The sequence below is a fragment of the Carcharhinus amblyrhynchos genome, chromosome 1, assembly GCF_965287045.1.
Source record: "Carcharhinus amblyrhynchos chromosome 1, sCarAmb.v2.hapA, whole genome shotgun sequence".
In the NCBI taxonomy this organism is placed as follows: domain Eukaryota; kingdom Metazoa; phylum Chordata; class Chondrichthyes; order Carcharhiniformes; family Carcharhinidae; genus Carcharhinus; species Carcharhinus amblyrhynchos.
The window spans coordinates 109,472,596-109,489,474 of record NC_137324.1 but is presented as its reverse complement, the minus strand read 5'-3'; the positions used below and the strand labels follow the sequence as shown (position 1 = coordinate 109,489,474).

The 16,879-nt window shown below is 42.7% G+C and overlaps 1 long non-coding RNA gene across 2 annotated transcripts in view; it reads right to left on the bottom strand.

Annotated features, from left to right (window-relative positions):
- Positions 1-16,226, bottom strand: part of LOC145344106 (uncharacterized) — a 37,191-nt gene extending 20,965 nt beyond the window's left edge. The window contains exon 1 of one of the 2 annotated variants that reach the window (XR_013886839.1): positions 15,916-16,226. This is a non-coding gene — a long non-coding RNA (uncharacterized LOC145344106). Of the gene's footprint in view, positions 1-15,496; positions 15,575-15,915 lie in introns of those variants that run through there. The other variant, XR_013886840.1, reaches the window with a different exon arrangement.
- Positions 16,227-16,879: the final 653 nt, after the last annotated feature.

Sequence of the window (16,879 nt, the reverse complement as noted above, 5' to 3'; positions counted from 1 at the left end):
GGTCGTCTCATTACAGGAGGGATGTGGAAGCTTTTGAAAGGGTGCAGAGAAGATTTACAAGAATGTTGCCTGGATTGGGTGGCATGCCTTATGAAGATAGGTTGAGGGAGCTCGGTCTTTTCTCCCTGGAAAGACAAAGGGTGAGAGGGGACCTGATAGAGGTGTATTAGATGATGAGGGGTATTGTTCAGGTGGACTCTCAGAGGCTTTTCCTCAGGGCTGAAAAGGCTGCCACAGGAAGACCCAGGTTTAAGCTGCTGGGGAGTAGGTATAGAGGAGATGTCAGGGATAAGTTTTTCACCCAGAGGGTGGTGGGTGAGTGGAATCGGCTGCCGTCGGTGGTGGTGGAGGCAAATTCGATAGGGTCTTTTAAGAGACCTCTGGATGAGTACATGGGACTTAATCGGATTGAGGGCTATAGGTAAGCCTAGTAGGTAGGGATACGATCGGCACAACTTGTGGGCCGAAGGGCCTGTTTGTGCTGTAGTCTTTCTATGTTCTATGTTCTAATGCCAATCAGCAGACGCTAGTCTTCCTCCAATTATATCATGATGTACTGAGTCCTGCGCACCAGGCAATACTAAAGACCTTTTAACAATCATGATGATTTGGAAAGTTGAGCAATGGCTGTAGATAACCACCAGAAATCTAAGGTAGCTGTCGTTGCACCAATGATTATAACATTTATCAGAGCCATTGCCGCTGCAAAGACAGAAGGGACTCAAATCAGGTTAAATTGGTCTATGACGCATCAGACCAACCAAAGAAAGGAGTAAAGGGTTAAAAGAAACAAGCAGGCACTGACTCTCTGGGCCCGATTTTACCAATAATTTGTGCCCGTTTTTGGGTGTGAAATCGTGGTAAAATTGGGTGTGAGGCCTTTATCACAATCTGCACCCGAATCCGAGCAGATTGCAACTTTACTGAGACCCACGAATGGCATGGATCCATTTCACACCCAAATCGGGCACAATGACAATTTAAATGCATTTAAACTGAATTAATGAAACACCCACCCTACTCTATCAGCACTTCCCCCTTTACCGCTGTGTTCGCCCATCTGGGACTGCATTGTTATGGACATGCTAAATAAAAGTCTGATTTGGGTGTTCCTGCCTCTGAAGAGGGCCTTCATTGTTTCCAACTGTTCTCTGACTCAGATCAGTGGTGGGGGTGAGGGTGGAGGTTGGTCAGAGCATTCTCTGGTTGGTGGGGGAGGAGGAGAGTGAGGTCAGATGGATCTCTGGTGGGGGGTGGGGGGTGGGGGGGGGGGCGGGGGGCGGGGGAGGAGGGAGGCGGGTTAGATGGATCTCTGATGGGGGGTGGGGGCAGATGGATCTCTGGTGGGGGGAGGCGGGGGGTCCGCTGCCACTCTGCGGGCGATCGGTTGGGGGTTGGGGTGGCAATCTGTCTGGGTAGTGGGGGAGTGGATAAGGGGGAGCAGTGATGTGTGTGTGTCCCCTTTATCCTCCCCCCACTACCAACACACATCACTGCCCCCCTTATCCACCCCCCACTACCCAGACCGATCTACCCCCCCACCAGAGATCCATCTGCCTCCCCCAACTTAGATCCATCTCTCCCCCAACCGAAATACATTTTACTCACCTCCCCCCCTCCCCCCCACCCCCCCCCCCCCCCCACCCACCCTCCAAGATAGACACTTCCTCCCGCTTTTTGCTCCCAGGCCACTTTCTGCGGCTCGGGAGCGATCTGACATGGGCGCACTTTTTCAAATTTTTTTCTAACTGCACATGCGCAGTTCAGAGCTCTGATCGTTCCGGCAGCGCTAAGCCCTGCCCACAGTGCAAATTGGACTGAAGGTGGCTGAGAGCATATGGGAGCATCTGAAAGTGGATTTCTGACTCAGATCTGTATTACACCCAGAATGAAACTTGGAACTTAGAATGAAAATGGTAAAATTGGGCGCTCTGTGTACGGCAAAGAGAGAGAGAGAATGTAATTGTGCAATCTAGAGCCTCATGCGGTGGAATATGGTATAGCAGATCAAAGTGAATTGTTTCTCTGTGTGCAAGTTTAATAAATTACTTTCGCCCAGTTGAAATTTTACAATCGTACAATTGAGGTAGGGTCAGGGTTCCTTAGTCTTGATGGCCATAGTCATTTCCAAAGAATAGGAATCGGACAGAGATTTGAGCTCTGCCATGTGGGAAAGGGGGCATTATATTACATCCAAAAAGTTGTAAGGAATGTTAACCATTTCAGCAAACAGTAGATTTGATTTTGTATTTGCCTGTGTTGGTTACAAAGGCAGAGCTGTAGAAATAATTAATCATGCAACTTTTGAGATTAAACTAGAGAGATTGTAAGAAAGTGTAAAAGTCTTAATTTAGTAGGAATATTTAAAAGTGATAAAAATAAATTTAATTTTGGATTAATCTGGATCAGGCTTTTTGTTAAATTTGAAAATTTATTCTTGATAGAACTAACAATGAAAAGACAAATGGAAAGAATTATTCCAGAATGTTTGAAGTGATGGTGCCAATCTGAGTGAATTTATTCCACCCCTGCTGAAACAAGCAGAGACGATGGATCTTTGTGTTATAAGACTTGCAGTAATTTTAAGACATAAAATCAAAAATCTAACTGAAAAGGGAGTTACATAAGGTAGAGGCTTACATAAATCAAGAGGCGGTGACACAAATCAACAGGAATTTATTTAACAAAACAAATTATGTTTTACTATCCTTGGGATAAATCGCTTCAAGGGTTTACCCACTTAATTTTAAGGAATGATCATTTAACGAAAGGTAGATTGGGAGTGAGTATTTAATGATGGGAATTACTGTACTGCCATGATGCATTCTAATTAAAATGTGTTACATGGATATACAAAGTTAGTGAATCAACCACAAAATTGGAGTAGTAGTTCTGAACACAGAGCATACCCTGTTGAAAATTTTGAATATAGGAAGGTTGAAAACTGTATTAGATGCCAGATGGCCTAAAAGGGAGAGCCCACCTATAACACCAAACTGACAAATTAATATAATTATAAATGAGGGAATAATTCAGTGGAATAAATGAGAAAAGAGAATGAACAGGGTGATAAAAGATATGTTATAGCGGAGCTAATAGTAAACAGAGGAGGACAGAATCAAAAGTGAGATACAAGAGGCATTTATAGCGATTCTAGGAAGTAGAATGTAGTTTACGTGATAGCTATAGATGAAAGAATAAAGTTTCCTTAAAAGAAAGAGGAGATAAGACAGACACTAACAGGCAGTTGAAAGCCCACAACACTGTTTTCTGAGTTTGGGATGATTCTGACATAAGAAAATGTGCTGTAAGCAAGTTGCGTTAATAAAATGATGTTATTTAGGACAAGGACCAACAATTAAAAGAAGTTATGGCCTGGGATCAAATTGAAAGATTTTATCTCTGTTTCAAAGATGTTCTTAGGTTATAGTATTTGGGAAAAAAAATGTACAAAGGCTTTTCACCAGAAAAAAGGTAAAACAAATATTGAAGACTTTTTAGCTATTGTAGGAAGTTTTTGGAAGATTATACCCAAGTAATAAAGCCCTTACAGGATTTGATAAAGGGGGGAAGGAGAAGATAAAGGGGGCAGATGCAGAAGTACAGGCTTTTTCAGGTTTGAAGCAGGCTTTGTGACAGCACCAGCTTTGGGATTGCCTGACATCACCAAACCATTCCACACTTTCTGTGACAAAAATGATGGAATGCAGGTAGCTGTACCTGCTGTGGGACAGAGTATTAGTGAGAGCGGCCCCTGAACAAATGAGTTTGCACCCAAATGGACTGGATCCTACAACATCATTATGACTAGTGACACTTGTGCTTGTACTGATATGAAAACTGAAGAGTTATAATCCAAAGGATAACGGCTGAACCTACCATGGTCCCGATATGGGAAACCACCCGGAAGGCTGAACGTTACCAGGTGTGGGTTAGCGCCCTGCAACACATTGCCATTGGGTATTCACATTTATTTTTCTTTTATATAGGGTTTATGTTATTTTTAAATGGGCAATATCATGGACTCGACCAAGGTACTGCTTGCCGGAGCCACCTGAGGAAATAGAAATGTTAAAACTTCCCTAACCTAATCAAATTCTCTCCTTTTATCCCCAGGATGTCAGCTTGCATGGAAGGAGTTAAATTAACAGTACCAATTTTTAATGCATGGTGCCCCAGGCTCCTTGTGTTTTAAACTCATAGGTCATGGAATACAAATGGGTACTTCAGCTTTGCAGACTTATCATCCTGCGAAAACCCCCCCTTGAATGATGTTGAACCGATTCTTCAAATGAAACAGACCTTGGTGTCAAAATCTCATGGGCTACGGAGCATTGTGCAACTTCGTCGGTGGAATATGCATTCCGGCAGGAAAAGACTGGACTAAACCTAGGACTTACTTTAATGCTTGGTTACAAGTTTAGCTGGGCAAAGATCACGTATGTGTCAAATGTACTTCCAATGGGACTACCAGTTGTGTGGACCACAGGGAAGTGCGGAAAAAAGGATGGATGTGTTTTTGGAATTATACGTGCAGCTGGGCTCGGCCCACTCCAACTGCCCAAGAAGGGACTCGGAGTATGTGGATAATATGAGGAGACAGATGCAGCAGCACTGTCCCTATATGTTTGTTTCTCCCCTCCTATTACACCACCACCCACTCTGATTCCCACTCCAGCAATATTGCCATGTCTTACAGTTTTTAAGGGACTGGAAAACAAAGGAGAAATTTTGCAAGATAATGTGAAACATGAGATTGTACCAGTCCTGATCAATATTCCTGCAATTCAAATGCTGGAATACTGTTCAGACCAGTCGAAAAATGTTTTGTTAAGTCAAATTGTTATGAGACAGGCTGCCAATGCCATGGGGGCATCTAGAGTTCAGAAACAGAAGAGAAAAAGAGGGACAGTTCGTGACATGCTTACGAAGGTGAAGACAGGAACTCCCTGGTAAATTCCTTGGATATCCAGAGGTTAAATGAGAAGGTGGAACAACTTAAATTGGTCAAGAGGGATCTCCTAGAACAATCACAGGAAACACAAGAGCCACAAGCAACTCTGGGGGAAGCAGATATGGATATCCAGTTAGATGCAATAACAGTGCTGGAGGACCATGCTTGCAGATTAACCACTCGGTAGATGGAGAAAGGGAGGACACTGCACGATTATAACAGTGGCAACTTTGTCATGCATACAGCCTATGGATGGATGGTGGCACAGGTAGCCAGACGGACAGGGGCGTTGGAAAAATGCACCCTTAAAGGCCTCACCAGTAGTCCCTGATTGTGGGATGAGCAAGGCTACTGGGGCGGGGATGGTTCTGATGATTCCTATAGTTACATGGGGCTCAGGACCTTTTCCCTTGTTCCAACTGGAAAACATCAGAAAAGTACGAGGAAATACCTCCCTCTATTATCACCTGACCCAAACCGCAGTCATACATACGGACAATTCCTTCTATGGAGTCTCCCTTGCAGGGTGCAAGCAGAGGGGTGACATTACGTGTGCCCCTGCCCTGTGGGACAGGGAGACATGGACGAATGTGGCTTCAACCATACTGAGGAATGTGTCCTGGAGATCGAGCCAGCCTCTGGGCACTTTGCCCGCACAGGATATGTGTCTCCAACACCATGACCTCCTATCGTTATGATGGCCTGTTATACGTGATCCCCAAACCCAACTTTTGTTTCTCACCCCTTCGGCCCATCACTATAGGCCTAGCTAGGATCATTCAAGTTAGGCGTTGAACCATAGAGGCTATCAATGTCACAGACACCGCCCACAATACCTTACAGGACTATAAAGAATCAGAACTGGCCCCATCCCACATCTAGCAGAAAATCTGAGCTAAAATTTAGTCAGACACTCAGTTAAGCTATGCCACCAGCTACAAACAAAAATTCAGGCTTTGGAAAAAGACACCAAAATAGTATTGCAGGAAGAAAGGGGACTGAATGCTAATATACACCCTTGGATTTGAATCATTTTACACATAATAGTAGGCTTACAATTACTACTAGTCCTTGCATGGGGCATTATCACATGACAATCCTGCAAGATATACTGGCAATACAAAAGGATGAGGGCCATTGCTAAAGCCTCAAGAGCTAAGACTCAACATGGTGGGCAGGGTAATTTGGACCAATTCAATTTGATATAACCGACCATTATTCGTGAAAACATGTGAGCACAATGAGACAGGAAATATTGGGTGATCCAAATTTTTAATTATTCTATAAAACTGCGGTTTTGGAGGCTGGTGGGACCAGCCCCCTTACCGAAAAAGGGGATTGTTGAAGGGAGATTTAAAGAATAGATTTAGAGGGAACAATATCCTTGGTCTAGGTGCCTGCAAAACAATTTATATTCAAAGATGCCTGTATAGCAATTTATATTAGTAGGGATAAATAGTATATAATAAATATATATGAATTTAATCCTATATGATCACAAAGGACATGCATGAAAATTTTAGCAGGATAGTAAAACAACACAAGATGAATGCTAACTTTTAGCCACATTCCTGAACACCACTAGCTGGCTTGAGCACAAGCTTATGCACAATAGACCACAGATACTGGTGACTGGTACAAGTCTATGGTCTGAGGTTTTGGATGAAAACCACACACGGAGGATTAGGGAAGACAGTCAAGGGAAATGATACGAAGGCCCACTAGACAAGGAGTATTGTACACTTAAGGACTCCAAATGGGAGAAAGAAAAATAATATTGATGAGGTACCATGAATAATGACCATGAGACTACAAGCTGATCATGCACAAGCCCACCTTATGTAATGCCTTTTTTATTGGATATGTGACGACGATATATCTGTAATCAATATTATTGGACAAGGTCGAGCCGTGATGGGCTGTGTAGGTGTTTGAAAAATGTATAAGAATGGATGTTTTTCCTTTGTTTGTCGGAGAGAGGCACTGGCTTTAACAGAAGCCTTCTTCCCACAGGCAAAACTAAACCATTTGATGCAAGGACCAACCCTAAGCATTGAGTGATTTCTCCCGCTACCAACTTACAATTCTGAAAGTTACATGGTGGTATAAATGTACCATGTGGTGTGTTACTGGGCCCATACTGACCAAGAAAGGCTTAGGTCAATCCCTAACTTGAGGTGACTTCTTTGTTTTCACCAAAAATATTAAAACATTTGGGATAGGATTTTCCATTTGAAGGGGCTTCCTGTTCCACTACCCGAAGATTAGCAAGGTGTGCATCCTCACAGCCACTTAATACTCCAAGGCATGTTAACTGGTTGGAGGTGAGACTTCCACTCCCCATTTTGATAGAAATCCTGCCTGGTCCCACTATAGAACTGCTGGTCAATCTGATTAGCCAGCAGATCAGTAATGCCTGCAGGACCAGTACTAGGACCACAAGCAACCCACAGATTTAGAGTTCAGCATCAGATAATTGGAAGGGTACTCACGGTAGGGGGGGATGTTGGGGGACAGAGTCAGGGGTGGGGTTTGATGGAGAGGCCAAAGGGACCCACAGGGGGATGTTCTTGGGAAATAGTGCAGCAATGTGGAATAAGGGTCCTTACAAGAAGCTGTCTCCCTTCCATCCTGAGGCCCCATTATGGTGACCTGCTCAGCTTCTCCCCCATTTTCCTACCAGCCTCAAAACTGATCAAGAATGGCCACTTCAAGGCCTCAGTTGGGGTGAAGATGACAAAGAACACATTAAGTCTGCACGAAGAATCTGTAAGATGACAGGTGAAGATGAAGACACCTTAGAAGATAATGTACCAAGACAAATTCAAGAGCTAAAGAGCTAAACCCTGTTGGACAGGGTGATTCACAACATTTTTGGGTATTCCCAAAACTCAACGGTAAACTAATTAAAGTAGAGATTGAGACTAGGGGTGCAGTATCATTGACATCTGAAACAATCAGAAGCTAAAGCATCTGCCATTGAAACCATCAAATGTCATCCTGAGCAAGTACACAGAAGATTGTACCATTATAAGGATACATTAGGGTAAAAGTGAAAATGAATGGACAAACGTTGCCTCTCTACATTATTCATGGGAACTTTCCTGCTTTACTCAGTAGAGCACGATTGGGAAGAATTATAGTCAACTGAGGAGCTATAAATCAACTGGTCAATGTGGAGACTGACTTACAGCAACTTCTGTAAAAGTACAAAAATATGTTTGAAATTTCACTGGGCTCAATGACAGGAGTTGAAGTCCAATTCAAAATTAAGCCAAACAGGATGCCAAAATGTCACAAAGCATAACAGTACAATACAATATCAGACCAAAAGCCGAAGAACTAGAAAGACAAGTCTAAACAGCAGTCATTGAACCAGTTACTACAAGTGATTGGGCTATGCCAAAAGTGCTTGTACTAAAACCTGATGATTCATTAAGTGGAGATTTCAAGATGACCCGGTATTGTGCACTGATCAACATCCACTGCTGTTAATTGAAGACTTATTTGCTGGACTATCTGGAGGCCATAAATTCAGTAAAATAGATCTATCACAGGCATATTCACAAATGAATGTTGCTGCAAGCTCATAACTGTTACTCACTATTGTGACACACAAAGGTCTGCTTTGGTTCCAGAGACTGCCATTCAGGATAACATCCACACCTGCCCTTTTCCAAGGTCCATGGATCAAATTCTGAGGGTGCTAAATCTAGTGTTATTTAGATGATATGCTTATCACAGGAAGCCCCTGGAAGCTATACTGGCATGTTTTCAAAAATATAATCTCCAAGTCAAAAAAGGAAAAGTTTGACTTTCCAATACATCCATAAACTACTTGGGTCACATCATTGGTAAAGATGATACATAATGACTCAAATAAGATGATAACACTTTTAGAAGCACCACATTCTCAAAATGTGACACAACTGACATCGTTTCTAGGATTGATGAACTATTATGGTAAATTAATTCCAAATTTAGCAATGCGACTGAACACATTGCACATTTTGCTATGTGCCAAACAGGTATGGCACTGGACAAAGGAATGCGACAGAGCATATGAAGAGGTGAAAGAAGCTTTAAAGTCATAGGTATTGATTCATTTCAATCCCAAGCTGGAGATATAACTTGCTTGAGGGGCATCACCCAATGGAGTAGGCACTGTCACCTCACAGATCATGCCATCGGAAGAGCAACCAATAGCCTTCGCTTCACAAACTCTCACTGGAGCAGAAAGAAATTATGCTCAGTGTGAAAAAGAAGCTTCAAGTATTATATTCAGAGTAAGAAGATTTCACCAATACCTTTACAAGCATCACTTTAGACTTTTGACAGATCACTGACCCTTGACAACAATCTTGGGGCCATATAAAGTATTTTTTCTTTAGCAGCTAGTAGGTTAGAGATTATCGTTGATACTATTGGAACATACCTACAATATTAAATATCATCAATCAAAGCAATGTGCAAATACTAATACTTTGTCAAGATTGCTGTTACTAATAGCAAAAACCTGAAGAAAATTTCATCAACATCCTATGTTTCTCGTAAGTGGATAGCGTACCAGTGACTTCACCTCAAGCTTACAAGAAATGATCCAGTGATGGGGAAGGTTATGTATCTGGTCATAAAATGAACAATGACAGAAGTACCTGATAAAAATAACAAAATTCCAGTTCTACATCACAAGGGGACGAGGGTGCCACAGTATTCGGTCCTTGGGCCCCAGCTATTTACAATCTACGTTAACGACTTGGATAGAAAGTTCTATAGCCAAGTTTACAGATGATACAAAAATAGGCAGGACAGTAAGTTGCAATGAGGACATAAGAACCTTACAAGTGGATATAACTAGGTTAGGAGAGTGGGCCAAAATGTGGCAAATAGAGTTTAACATGGATAAGTGTGAGGTCATGCATTTTGGTTGGAAAAATGAGAAGGTGGCTTATTACCTAAATAGGGAGAGACTTTGGGGTGCTCCAGTGCAGAGGGGTCTGGATGTCCTCATTCATGAGTCACAGAAAACTAGCATGCAGGTACAGCAGATAATAAGGAAAGTGAATGGAATGTTGGCATTTATAGCTAAAGGAACAGAATATAAAGGTAAGGAAGTATTGTTGCAACTCTACAAGGCATTGGTAAGACTGTACCTGGAGTATTGTGTACAGTTTTGGTCCCCTTATTTGAGGAAAGATGTAGTGGCATTGGAGGCAGTTCAGAAGAGGTTCAACAGATTGATTTCAGAGATGAGGGGTTTGTCGTATGAAGACAAGATTGAACAGTTTAGGCCTATACTCTCTGGAATTTAGAAGAATGAGGGGAGACCAAATTGAGGCATATAAGATGATAAAATGTATGGATAAAGTAGATGTGGAGCGGATGCTTCCTCATACAGGGCACTCTAGGACGAGAGGTCATAATCTTAGGATAAGATTACTACTCCTACTCCTGCTCCTATTTCTTATGTTCTTATGTTCTTATAAGGGGTGACAAATTTAAAACAGAGTTGAAGAGAAACTACTCCTCCCAAAGGGTTGTGTATCTGTCGATTTTGCTACCTCAAAGTGCGGTGGATGCTGGGTCAATGAGTAAATTTAAGGAGAAGTTAGACAGATTTTCAATTGGTAATGGGTTGAATTGTTATGGGGAGAAAGCAGAAAAATAGGGATGTGATCTCAGACTTTTGTATCTTTTTCCCTTCGGCCCCATTGATGTAGACAGGGGCATAATATAGACAGGGGCATGCCCTCCACTACGCTTCCTGAAGTCGATGACTATCTCCTTTGTTTCGTTGACATTGAAGGAGAGATTATTGTTATTATTTTGGTGTCCAGTTCTCTTTGTGATGGCTGAGGTGTTGAACTGGGAAGCACTGATGCTCACATGGGTATCTGGCACAATTTGATTTTTAGTGGGCTGAGCTGATGAGGGCAAATTAAATCTAGAATCAGCAAAGAAAGATTGTGAAAACCATGAGCTGAAGTATTTTTTGGGTTAACTCGCATTTAAAATTCCCTGATCTTTGGCCAATTCTGTCTGAATTGCACTGAGAAAACTTACAGAAATCTAATGACATGATGCTCAGCAAAACAGCAATATCAATATTTAGCAACTTGCAGTTAAATTAAACCAAGTGAAAGGGTTAATAATCACACAAATTTAAAAATCACATAAGCTGTAGACGGGTTAGTTAGGATTGGGAAAGCTAAGATTCTTCTACATGATGTAACAATGGTATCCCTAGGAGTAAGCTGCAATATTTCAGGTTTATTAATGATATAACATTCAACATATCACAATCATCCCAAAGCAATTAAATGGGTTGAATTCCAATTGCAGAGAGTCATGCTCCTGAATCACCTATATGAGGTAAAAGGAGTATACTGGGAGATATCGGGGGATTATTTGGAAGTGCAAATTGGGTAGTCAATTCAGTACAACTGCCTGAACTAAATAACTATTCCTCCTGGGTTGCCACTGACATTGGAAAGGGACTGCAATATGGAGCATATGGAAAAGGATATGCATTGACAGCCATAGATCTACAGGGTGAGGGACTCTTAAAAGCATTTAATTACATAACAGAAGGGATAATTAAGACCACTGAGGCAGAAGTCTTGTCAGAGGCCTGATAGATGAGGTTAGGTCTGACATTGAAAATATGAGATTTGAAACCTTTCCCATTTGTTTATCTCCCTATATAAATTAAACTTTCTTAACATTTACAGAGACAGGCATGAATTACTCGACTAAGTGGAGGTCCAGTGATTTATTATCCAATGGGATCTTTAAGGGCAGATACAGACTTAAATCACTAGGGACAGAAGAAGGGGGCTGGGTTCATCAAGTCTAAAGGATATATAACCTATTAGGAGGGCCTGAACAGAATGCTGTTCAGAATCAGAGCATTACAGAGTGTGTACGTGTTGGACCCTTGAGCTTCCAGGGAACGCCAGCAAGATAGTCATTGATATTTTACCATTGAAGGAGGCATTTAAAGCACTACAAGTGAGTCCTACACAATGGTGCATAATCATACCAGGTAGAGATAACCTCTGGGGGTTTACTTTGTGAAAGCAGCCACAGCTTTTGTCTGCAATTGTCAGACTCATTGACTGTTCCACTTGTCTTGTCTGATACCTGGAGAGATTACTAGTACATTGACAACTCACCAAGGAGAGTGGTCTGACTGGCCATTATGGAGGCTATGGAAATTGCCCACGAATATGTCTGGCACCCCAAAGAACAGGCCCATAACGGATGAATACAAGAGAACCTAGCTACCTAAATAGCCACCAGATTGAAACAATCGGGGAGAGGGGGCGGTGGGGAGACACCATCGATGGGACATATTTCTTTCAGGAGCACAGTAAATCATCTAACTAACCATTAGACAGTGGAAAATAATCAGGATGGGATGTTATCAGGATAGGGGTAATGTTACTATGGACCACTAAGATGTGCTGTTGTCAAAGAAGAACTGCTAAATTGCCAGTTCTGGCAGTGCTTCACTATGCTCCCAAGGCATCCTGTAAAAAGAAAGAAGGGGAAAGTTAGAAGATACCTCCCGACATCCGGATGGCTGGCCAACCAAAGGTTTTGGAGAGGTGTTCTCAACATCATATTGGCCTTTTTGAGTGGTTACCTAATGGCCAAAGGGGGACTGAAATCACATAATTATAATCACATAAGTTTAAAAAATCACTTAAGCTGGAAGCTGCTAGACTCAGTCACACCAGGAAGGCTAAAGCCACAGGTCTTGATTAAAGGAGACACAGATAAGTGTCAAGGGCCATAAAACTCCTAGTTACAAGGGGAGGCTTAGTCACACAGCATGCACACAAGAATACAGCTGCAGCGCACGTGTGTCCATTAGAACAAGGAACAATGGACATGGGAGGTTGATATATAATTGGTCAGACATATAACTATCACACTTGTGTCTGGAGGGTGGTAGATAGCAGAGAAAAACAACACTTGCTTGATGATATTACAATTAGGTAGATATGCACAAGTTGTAATTGGACAACTATACCCTTTTGTAAATCTAATCAATAGTTGTGAGTGGACGTAGATAACTTCTATACAAATGTACATTTTTGATTGGTATATGTTAATTACTTGCAATTGAATCTGGAAGTATATCTCTCTGTGTAACTCTGTATCCAGTGCTCTGGACTGTGTACCAGCTGGCATACTAGAGCCCTTGCTATAGCCCATAAATAAAAAGACAATTTTAAAACTCTGAAATGATTTGCCTGGTCACTTGAAGGGAACAAAGTCTATAAGCAGCTGACAACCAGCAGTCCCACAACATCAAACTTCCCAAAGACACTTTACAGGAGGAAAATGAAAATATTTGATACTGAACCAAAGACAAATTCAGGTCACATGACCAAAAGTTTGGACAAAAAGGTCGGCTTTAAGCTGCATGGTGAAAATGGAGAGATTTAGGGAGGGAATTCCGGAGCTGAGGGTCAGGGCAGCTGAAAGCACTAACACTAATGGAAGAATGATTAAAATCGAGGATGCAGAAGAGACCAGAATCAGAAAGTTAAAGAAGGTTGCAGAGAAAAGAGAAGGCAAAGCCATGGAAGGACTTGAAAATAAGGATGAAGATCCTAAAACTGAGGCATTGTCAGATCAGGAGCCATTGCCATTCAGCAATGTGTGTCATAAAAACAGAAAAGGCTGGATAAACTCAGCAAGTCTGGCAGCATCTGCGGAGAGAGAAACACAGTTCACGTTTCAAATTCTCGTTATGTAGAAAGGTCATTTAGACCTGAAATTTTCTCTCACCGCAGAAGCTACCAGACATACTAATTTTTTCCAGCATTTTCTGTATTTTATTTCAGATGTCCAACATCCGCAGTATTTTGCTTTTATATTATCCCGGGGTGATGGTTCAATAAGATTTAGATGAAACAAATACCCTGGTTATAGAGTTTATGTGGAGTGGAAAATGGGAGTTTCAGTAGGATAGCATGGGAATAATGAAGTCATGACTTACCAATGATACGGATGAAAGTTTCAGCATCAGATGGGCTGAGATATAGTCAGAATCTGGCAGTGTTTCAGTGGTGAAATTTTTAGTGATTTAAAGTTTATTTTTTAGTGTCACAAGTAGGCTTACATCAACACTCCAATGAATTAATGTGAAAATTCCCTAGTGGCCACACTCCAGCGCCTGTTCGGGTACATAAGAACAAGGAGCAGGAGTAGTCCACCTGGCCCGTTGAGCCTGCTCTGCCATTCAATAAGATCATGGCTGATCTTTTTGTGGACTCAGCTCCACTTACCATAATCCTTAATTCCTTTACTGTTCAAAAATGTATCTATCCTTGCCTTAAAAACATTCAGTGAGGTAGCTTCAACTGCTTCACTAAGCAGGAATTCCACAGATTCACAACCTTTTGTGTGAAGAAATTCCTCCTCAACTCAGCCCTAAATCTGCTTCCCCTTATTTTGAGGCCATACCCCCTAGTTCTAGTTTCACCTGCCAATGGAAACAACTTCCCTGCTTCTATCTATTCTATTTAAGATCGGCCCTCATTCTTTGGAATTCCAATGAGTATAGCCGACGCTGAAAAATGCCCTCATAACAACAGGACATGGCGCTCGGCTCATCGATCGACAATTCCAACGCACCACAGCGAAAAACCGCACCAATGTCCTCAGAAGACAAACGCAGGACACGTCTGACAGAGTACCGTTTGTCATCCAGTACTTCCCCAAAGCAGAGAAGGTGTGACATCTTCACCAGAGCCTTCAATGTGTCATCGATGAAGACGAGCATTTTGCCAAGGCCATCCCCACACCCCCACTTCTTGCCTTCAAACAATCGCACAACCTCAAACAGACCACAGTCCACAATAAGCTACCCAGTCTCCAGCAGAACAGTGGCCACAACACCACACGACCCTGCCACAGCAACCTCTGCAAGACGTGCCAGATCATCAACATGGATGCAATCGTCTCACATGAGAACACCAGATACACAGTACATATTCTTGCAACTTGGCCAACATTGTCTACCTGATATGCTGCAGGAAAGGACGTTCCAAGACATGGTACACTGGGGAGACCATGCAGATGCTACGACAACAAATGGACAAACACCGCTTGACAATCACCAATCAGGAGTGTTCTCTTCCAGTTGGGGAACACTTCAGCAGTCACGGGCATTCGGCCTCTGATCTTCAAGTAAGCATTCTCCAAGGCAGCCTTCACGACTCAAGACAGTGCAGAATCGCTGAGCAGAAACTGATAGCCAAGTTCTGCACACATGAGGATGGCCTCAACAGGGATCTTGGGTTCATGTCACACTATCTGTAACCCCCATGACTTGCCTGGGCTTGCAAATCTCACTAACTGTGCTGGCTGGAGACAGTACGTCTCTTTAACCGGTGCTTAACCCTCTTGCCACTCATATTGTCTGTACCTTTAAGACTTGATTACCTGTAAAGATTTGTATTCCAACCATTATTTTGTAAATTGAGTTTGTGTCTTTATATGCTCTGTTTGTGAACTCCCACTCACCTGATGAAAGCTTGTGGCTTGTGCTACCAAATAAACCCGTTGGACCTTAACGTGTTGTGAAACTTCTTACCATGAAATGTAACCCAGCCAGCTCAGCTCGTTCTCCCAGGGGGAGGAAACTACTAGTAAGCATTCCAAGAAAAAAATTCCCAAGTCAGGAAAGGTCAGTATTACTGGAGCTTATTCATTGAAGTTCTTTCCCTTTGGCAATTCCCAAGTTTGTTGCATTAAAGATGACTGCATAAAAGTTGCTGAGGAAGCTGGTGAAAAGGTCAGACCCTTCCCACTTCCTGCCCTTCACCTTGTTGCTATTGCAACCAGCGGGGATAACAAAACAAATTTGCTTTAGACATCATTAAATTCCTTTCTATTTCAATGGAATAATCAATAAAGCCAGGGGCTTCTTTCAGGTCACTTACGTGCCCTACCTTATCCGGGTGTGGGTCTGATCCCGGATTTGTATTCGAGCCCCGATCCCAGTTCCCCAGCCCCGAGCTCCCTGCTTCTGACCCCTGCGCCGTTTACACTCGGATCTCCTCCCGGAGCACCAACTTGACTCTGGGTCTTCTCACTAATCTCAGCACGCCCCGGCGCCGCTGGAAAACGGACAAGCTTTTGTTCCTGTATCTAAGCAGCTTGAGAAGTGTCTGTAACATTTTCCAGCGCTGCCCTATTGTGTGCGCACATTGGCAGGAATGAATGATCCATTAGCTGATGTGAGCTGGCTCCTGTCCACTGCCACTTATCTCAGTCAAGGCAGCAAACGCAACAAGCCATGCCTTGTGACGTTTGAGGGGAGCACTGTCACTGGGATTTTACATTTAAACACAGAGAAATACTTTGTGCACATCGTTCACTTCAAACGGAAGTCTGCTGGAGTGAGCTGGAAGGTTATGCTGCTATTCGATTTTCATGGCTCATTGTGATCAGATGCAAAAGGCAGAAAATGGTGGAAATGCTCAGGACAAATAACAAAGAAAATTATAGCACAGGAACAGGCCCTTCGGCCCTCCAAGCCTGCACCAACCATGCTGCCTGTCTGAACTAAAACCCCCTACCCTTCCGGGGACCATATCCCTCTATTTCCATCCTATTCAAGACACCCCTTAAAAGTCACTACCATATCCGCTTCCACTACCTCCCCCGGCAGCCAGTTCCACAGTGTAAAAAATTTGCCTCGTACATCTCCTCTAAACCTTGCCCCTTGCACTTTAAATCTGTGCCCCCTAATAATTTATTCTTCCGTCTTAGGAAAAAGATTCTGTATCCATTCTGTCCATGCCTCTCATAACCTTGTAGACTTCTATCAGGTCACCCCTCAACTTTCACCATTCCAGTGAGAACAAACAAAGTTTTTCCAACCTCTTCTCATAGCTAATGCCC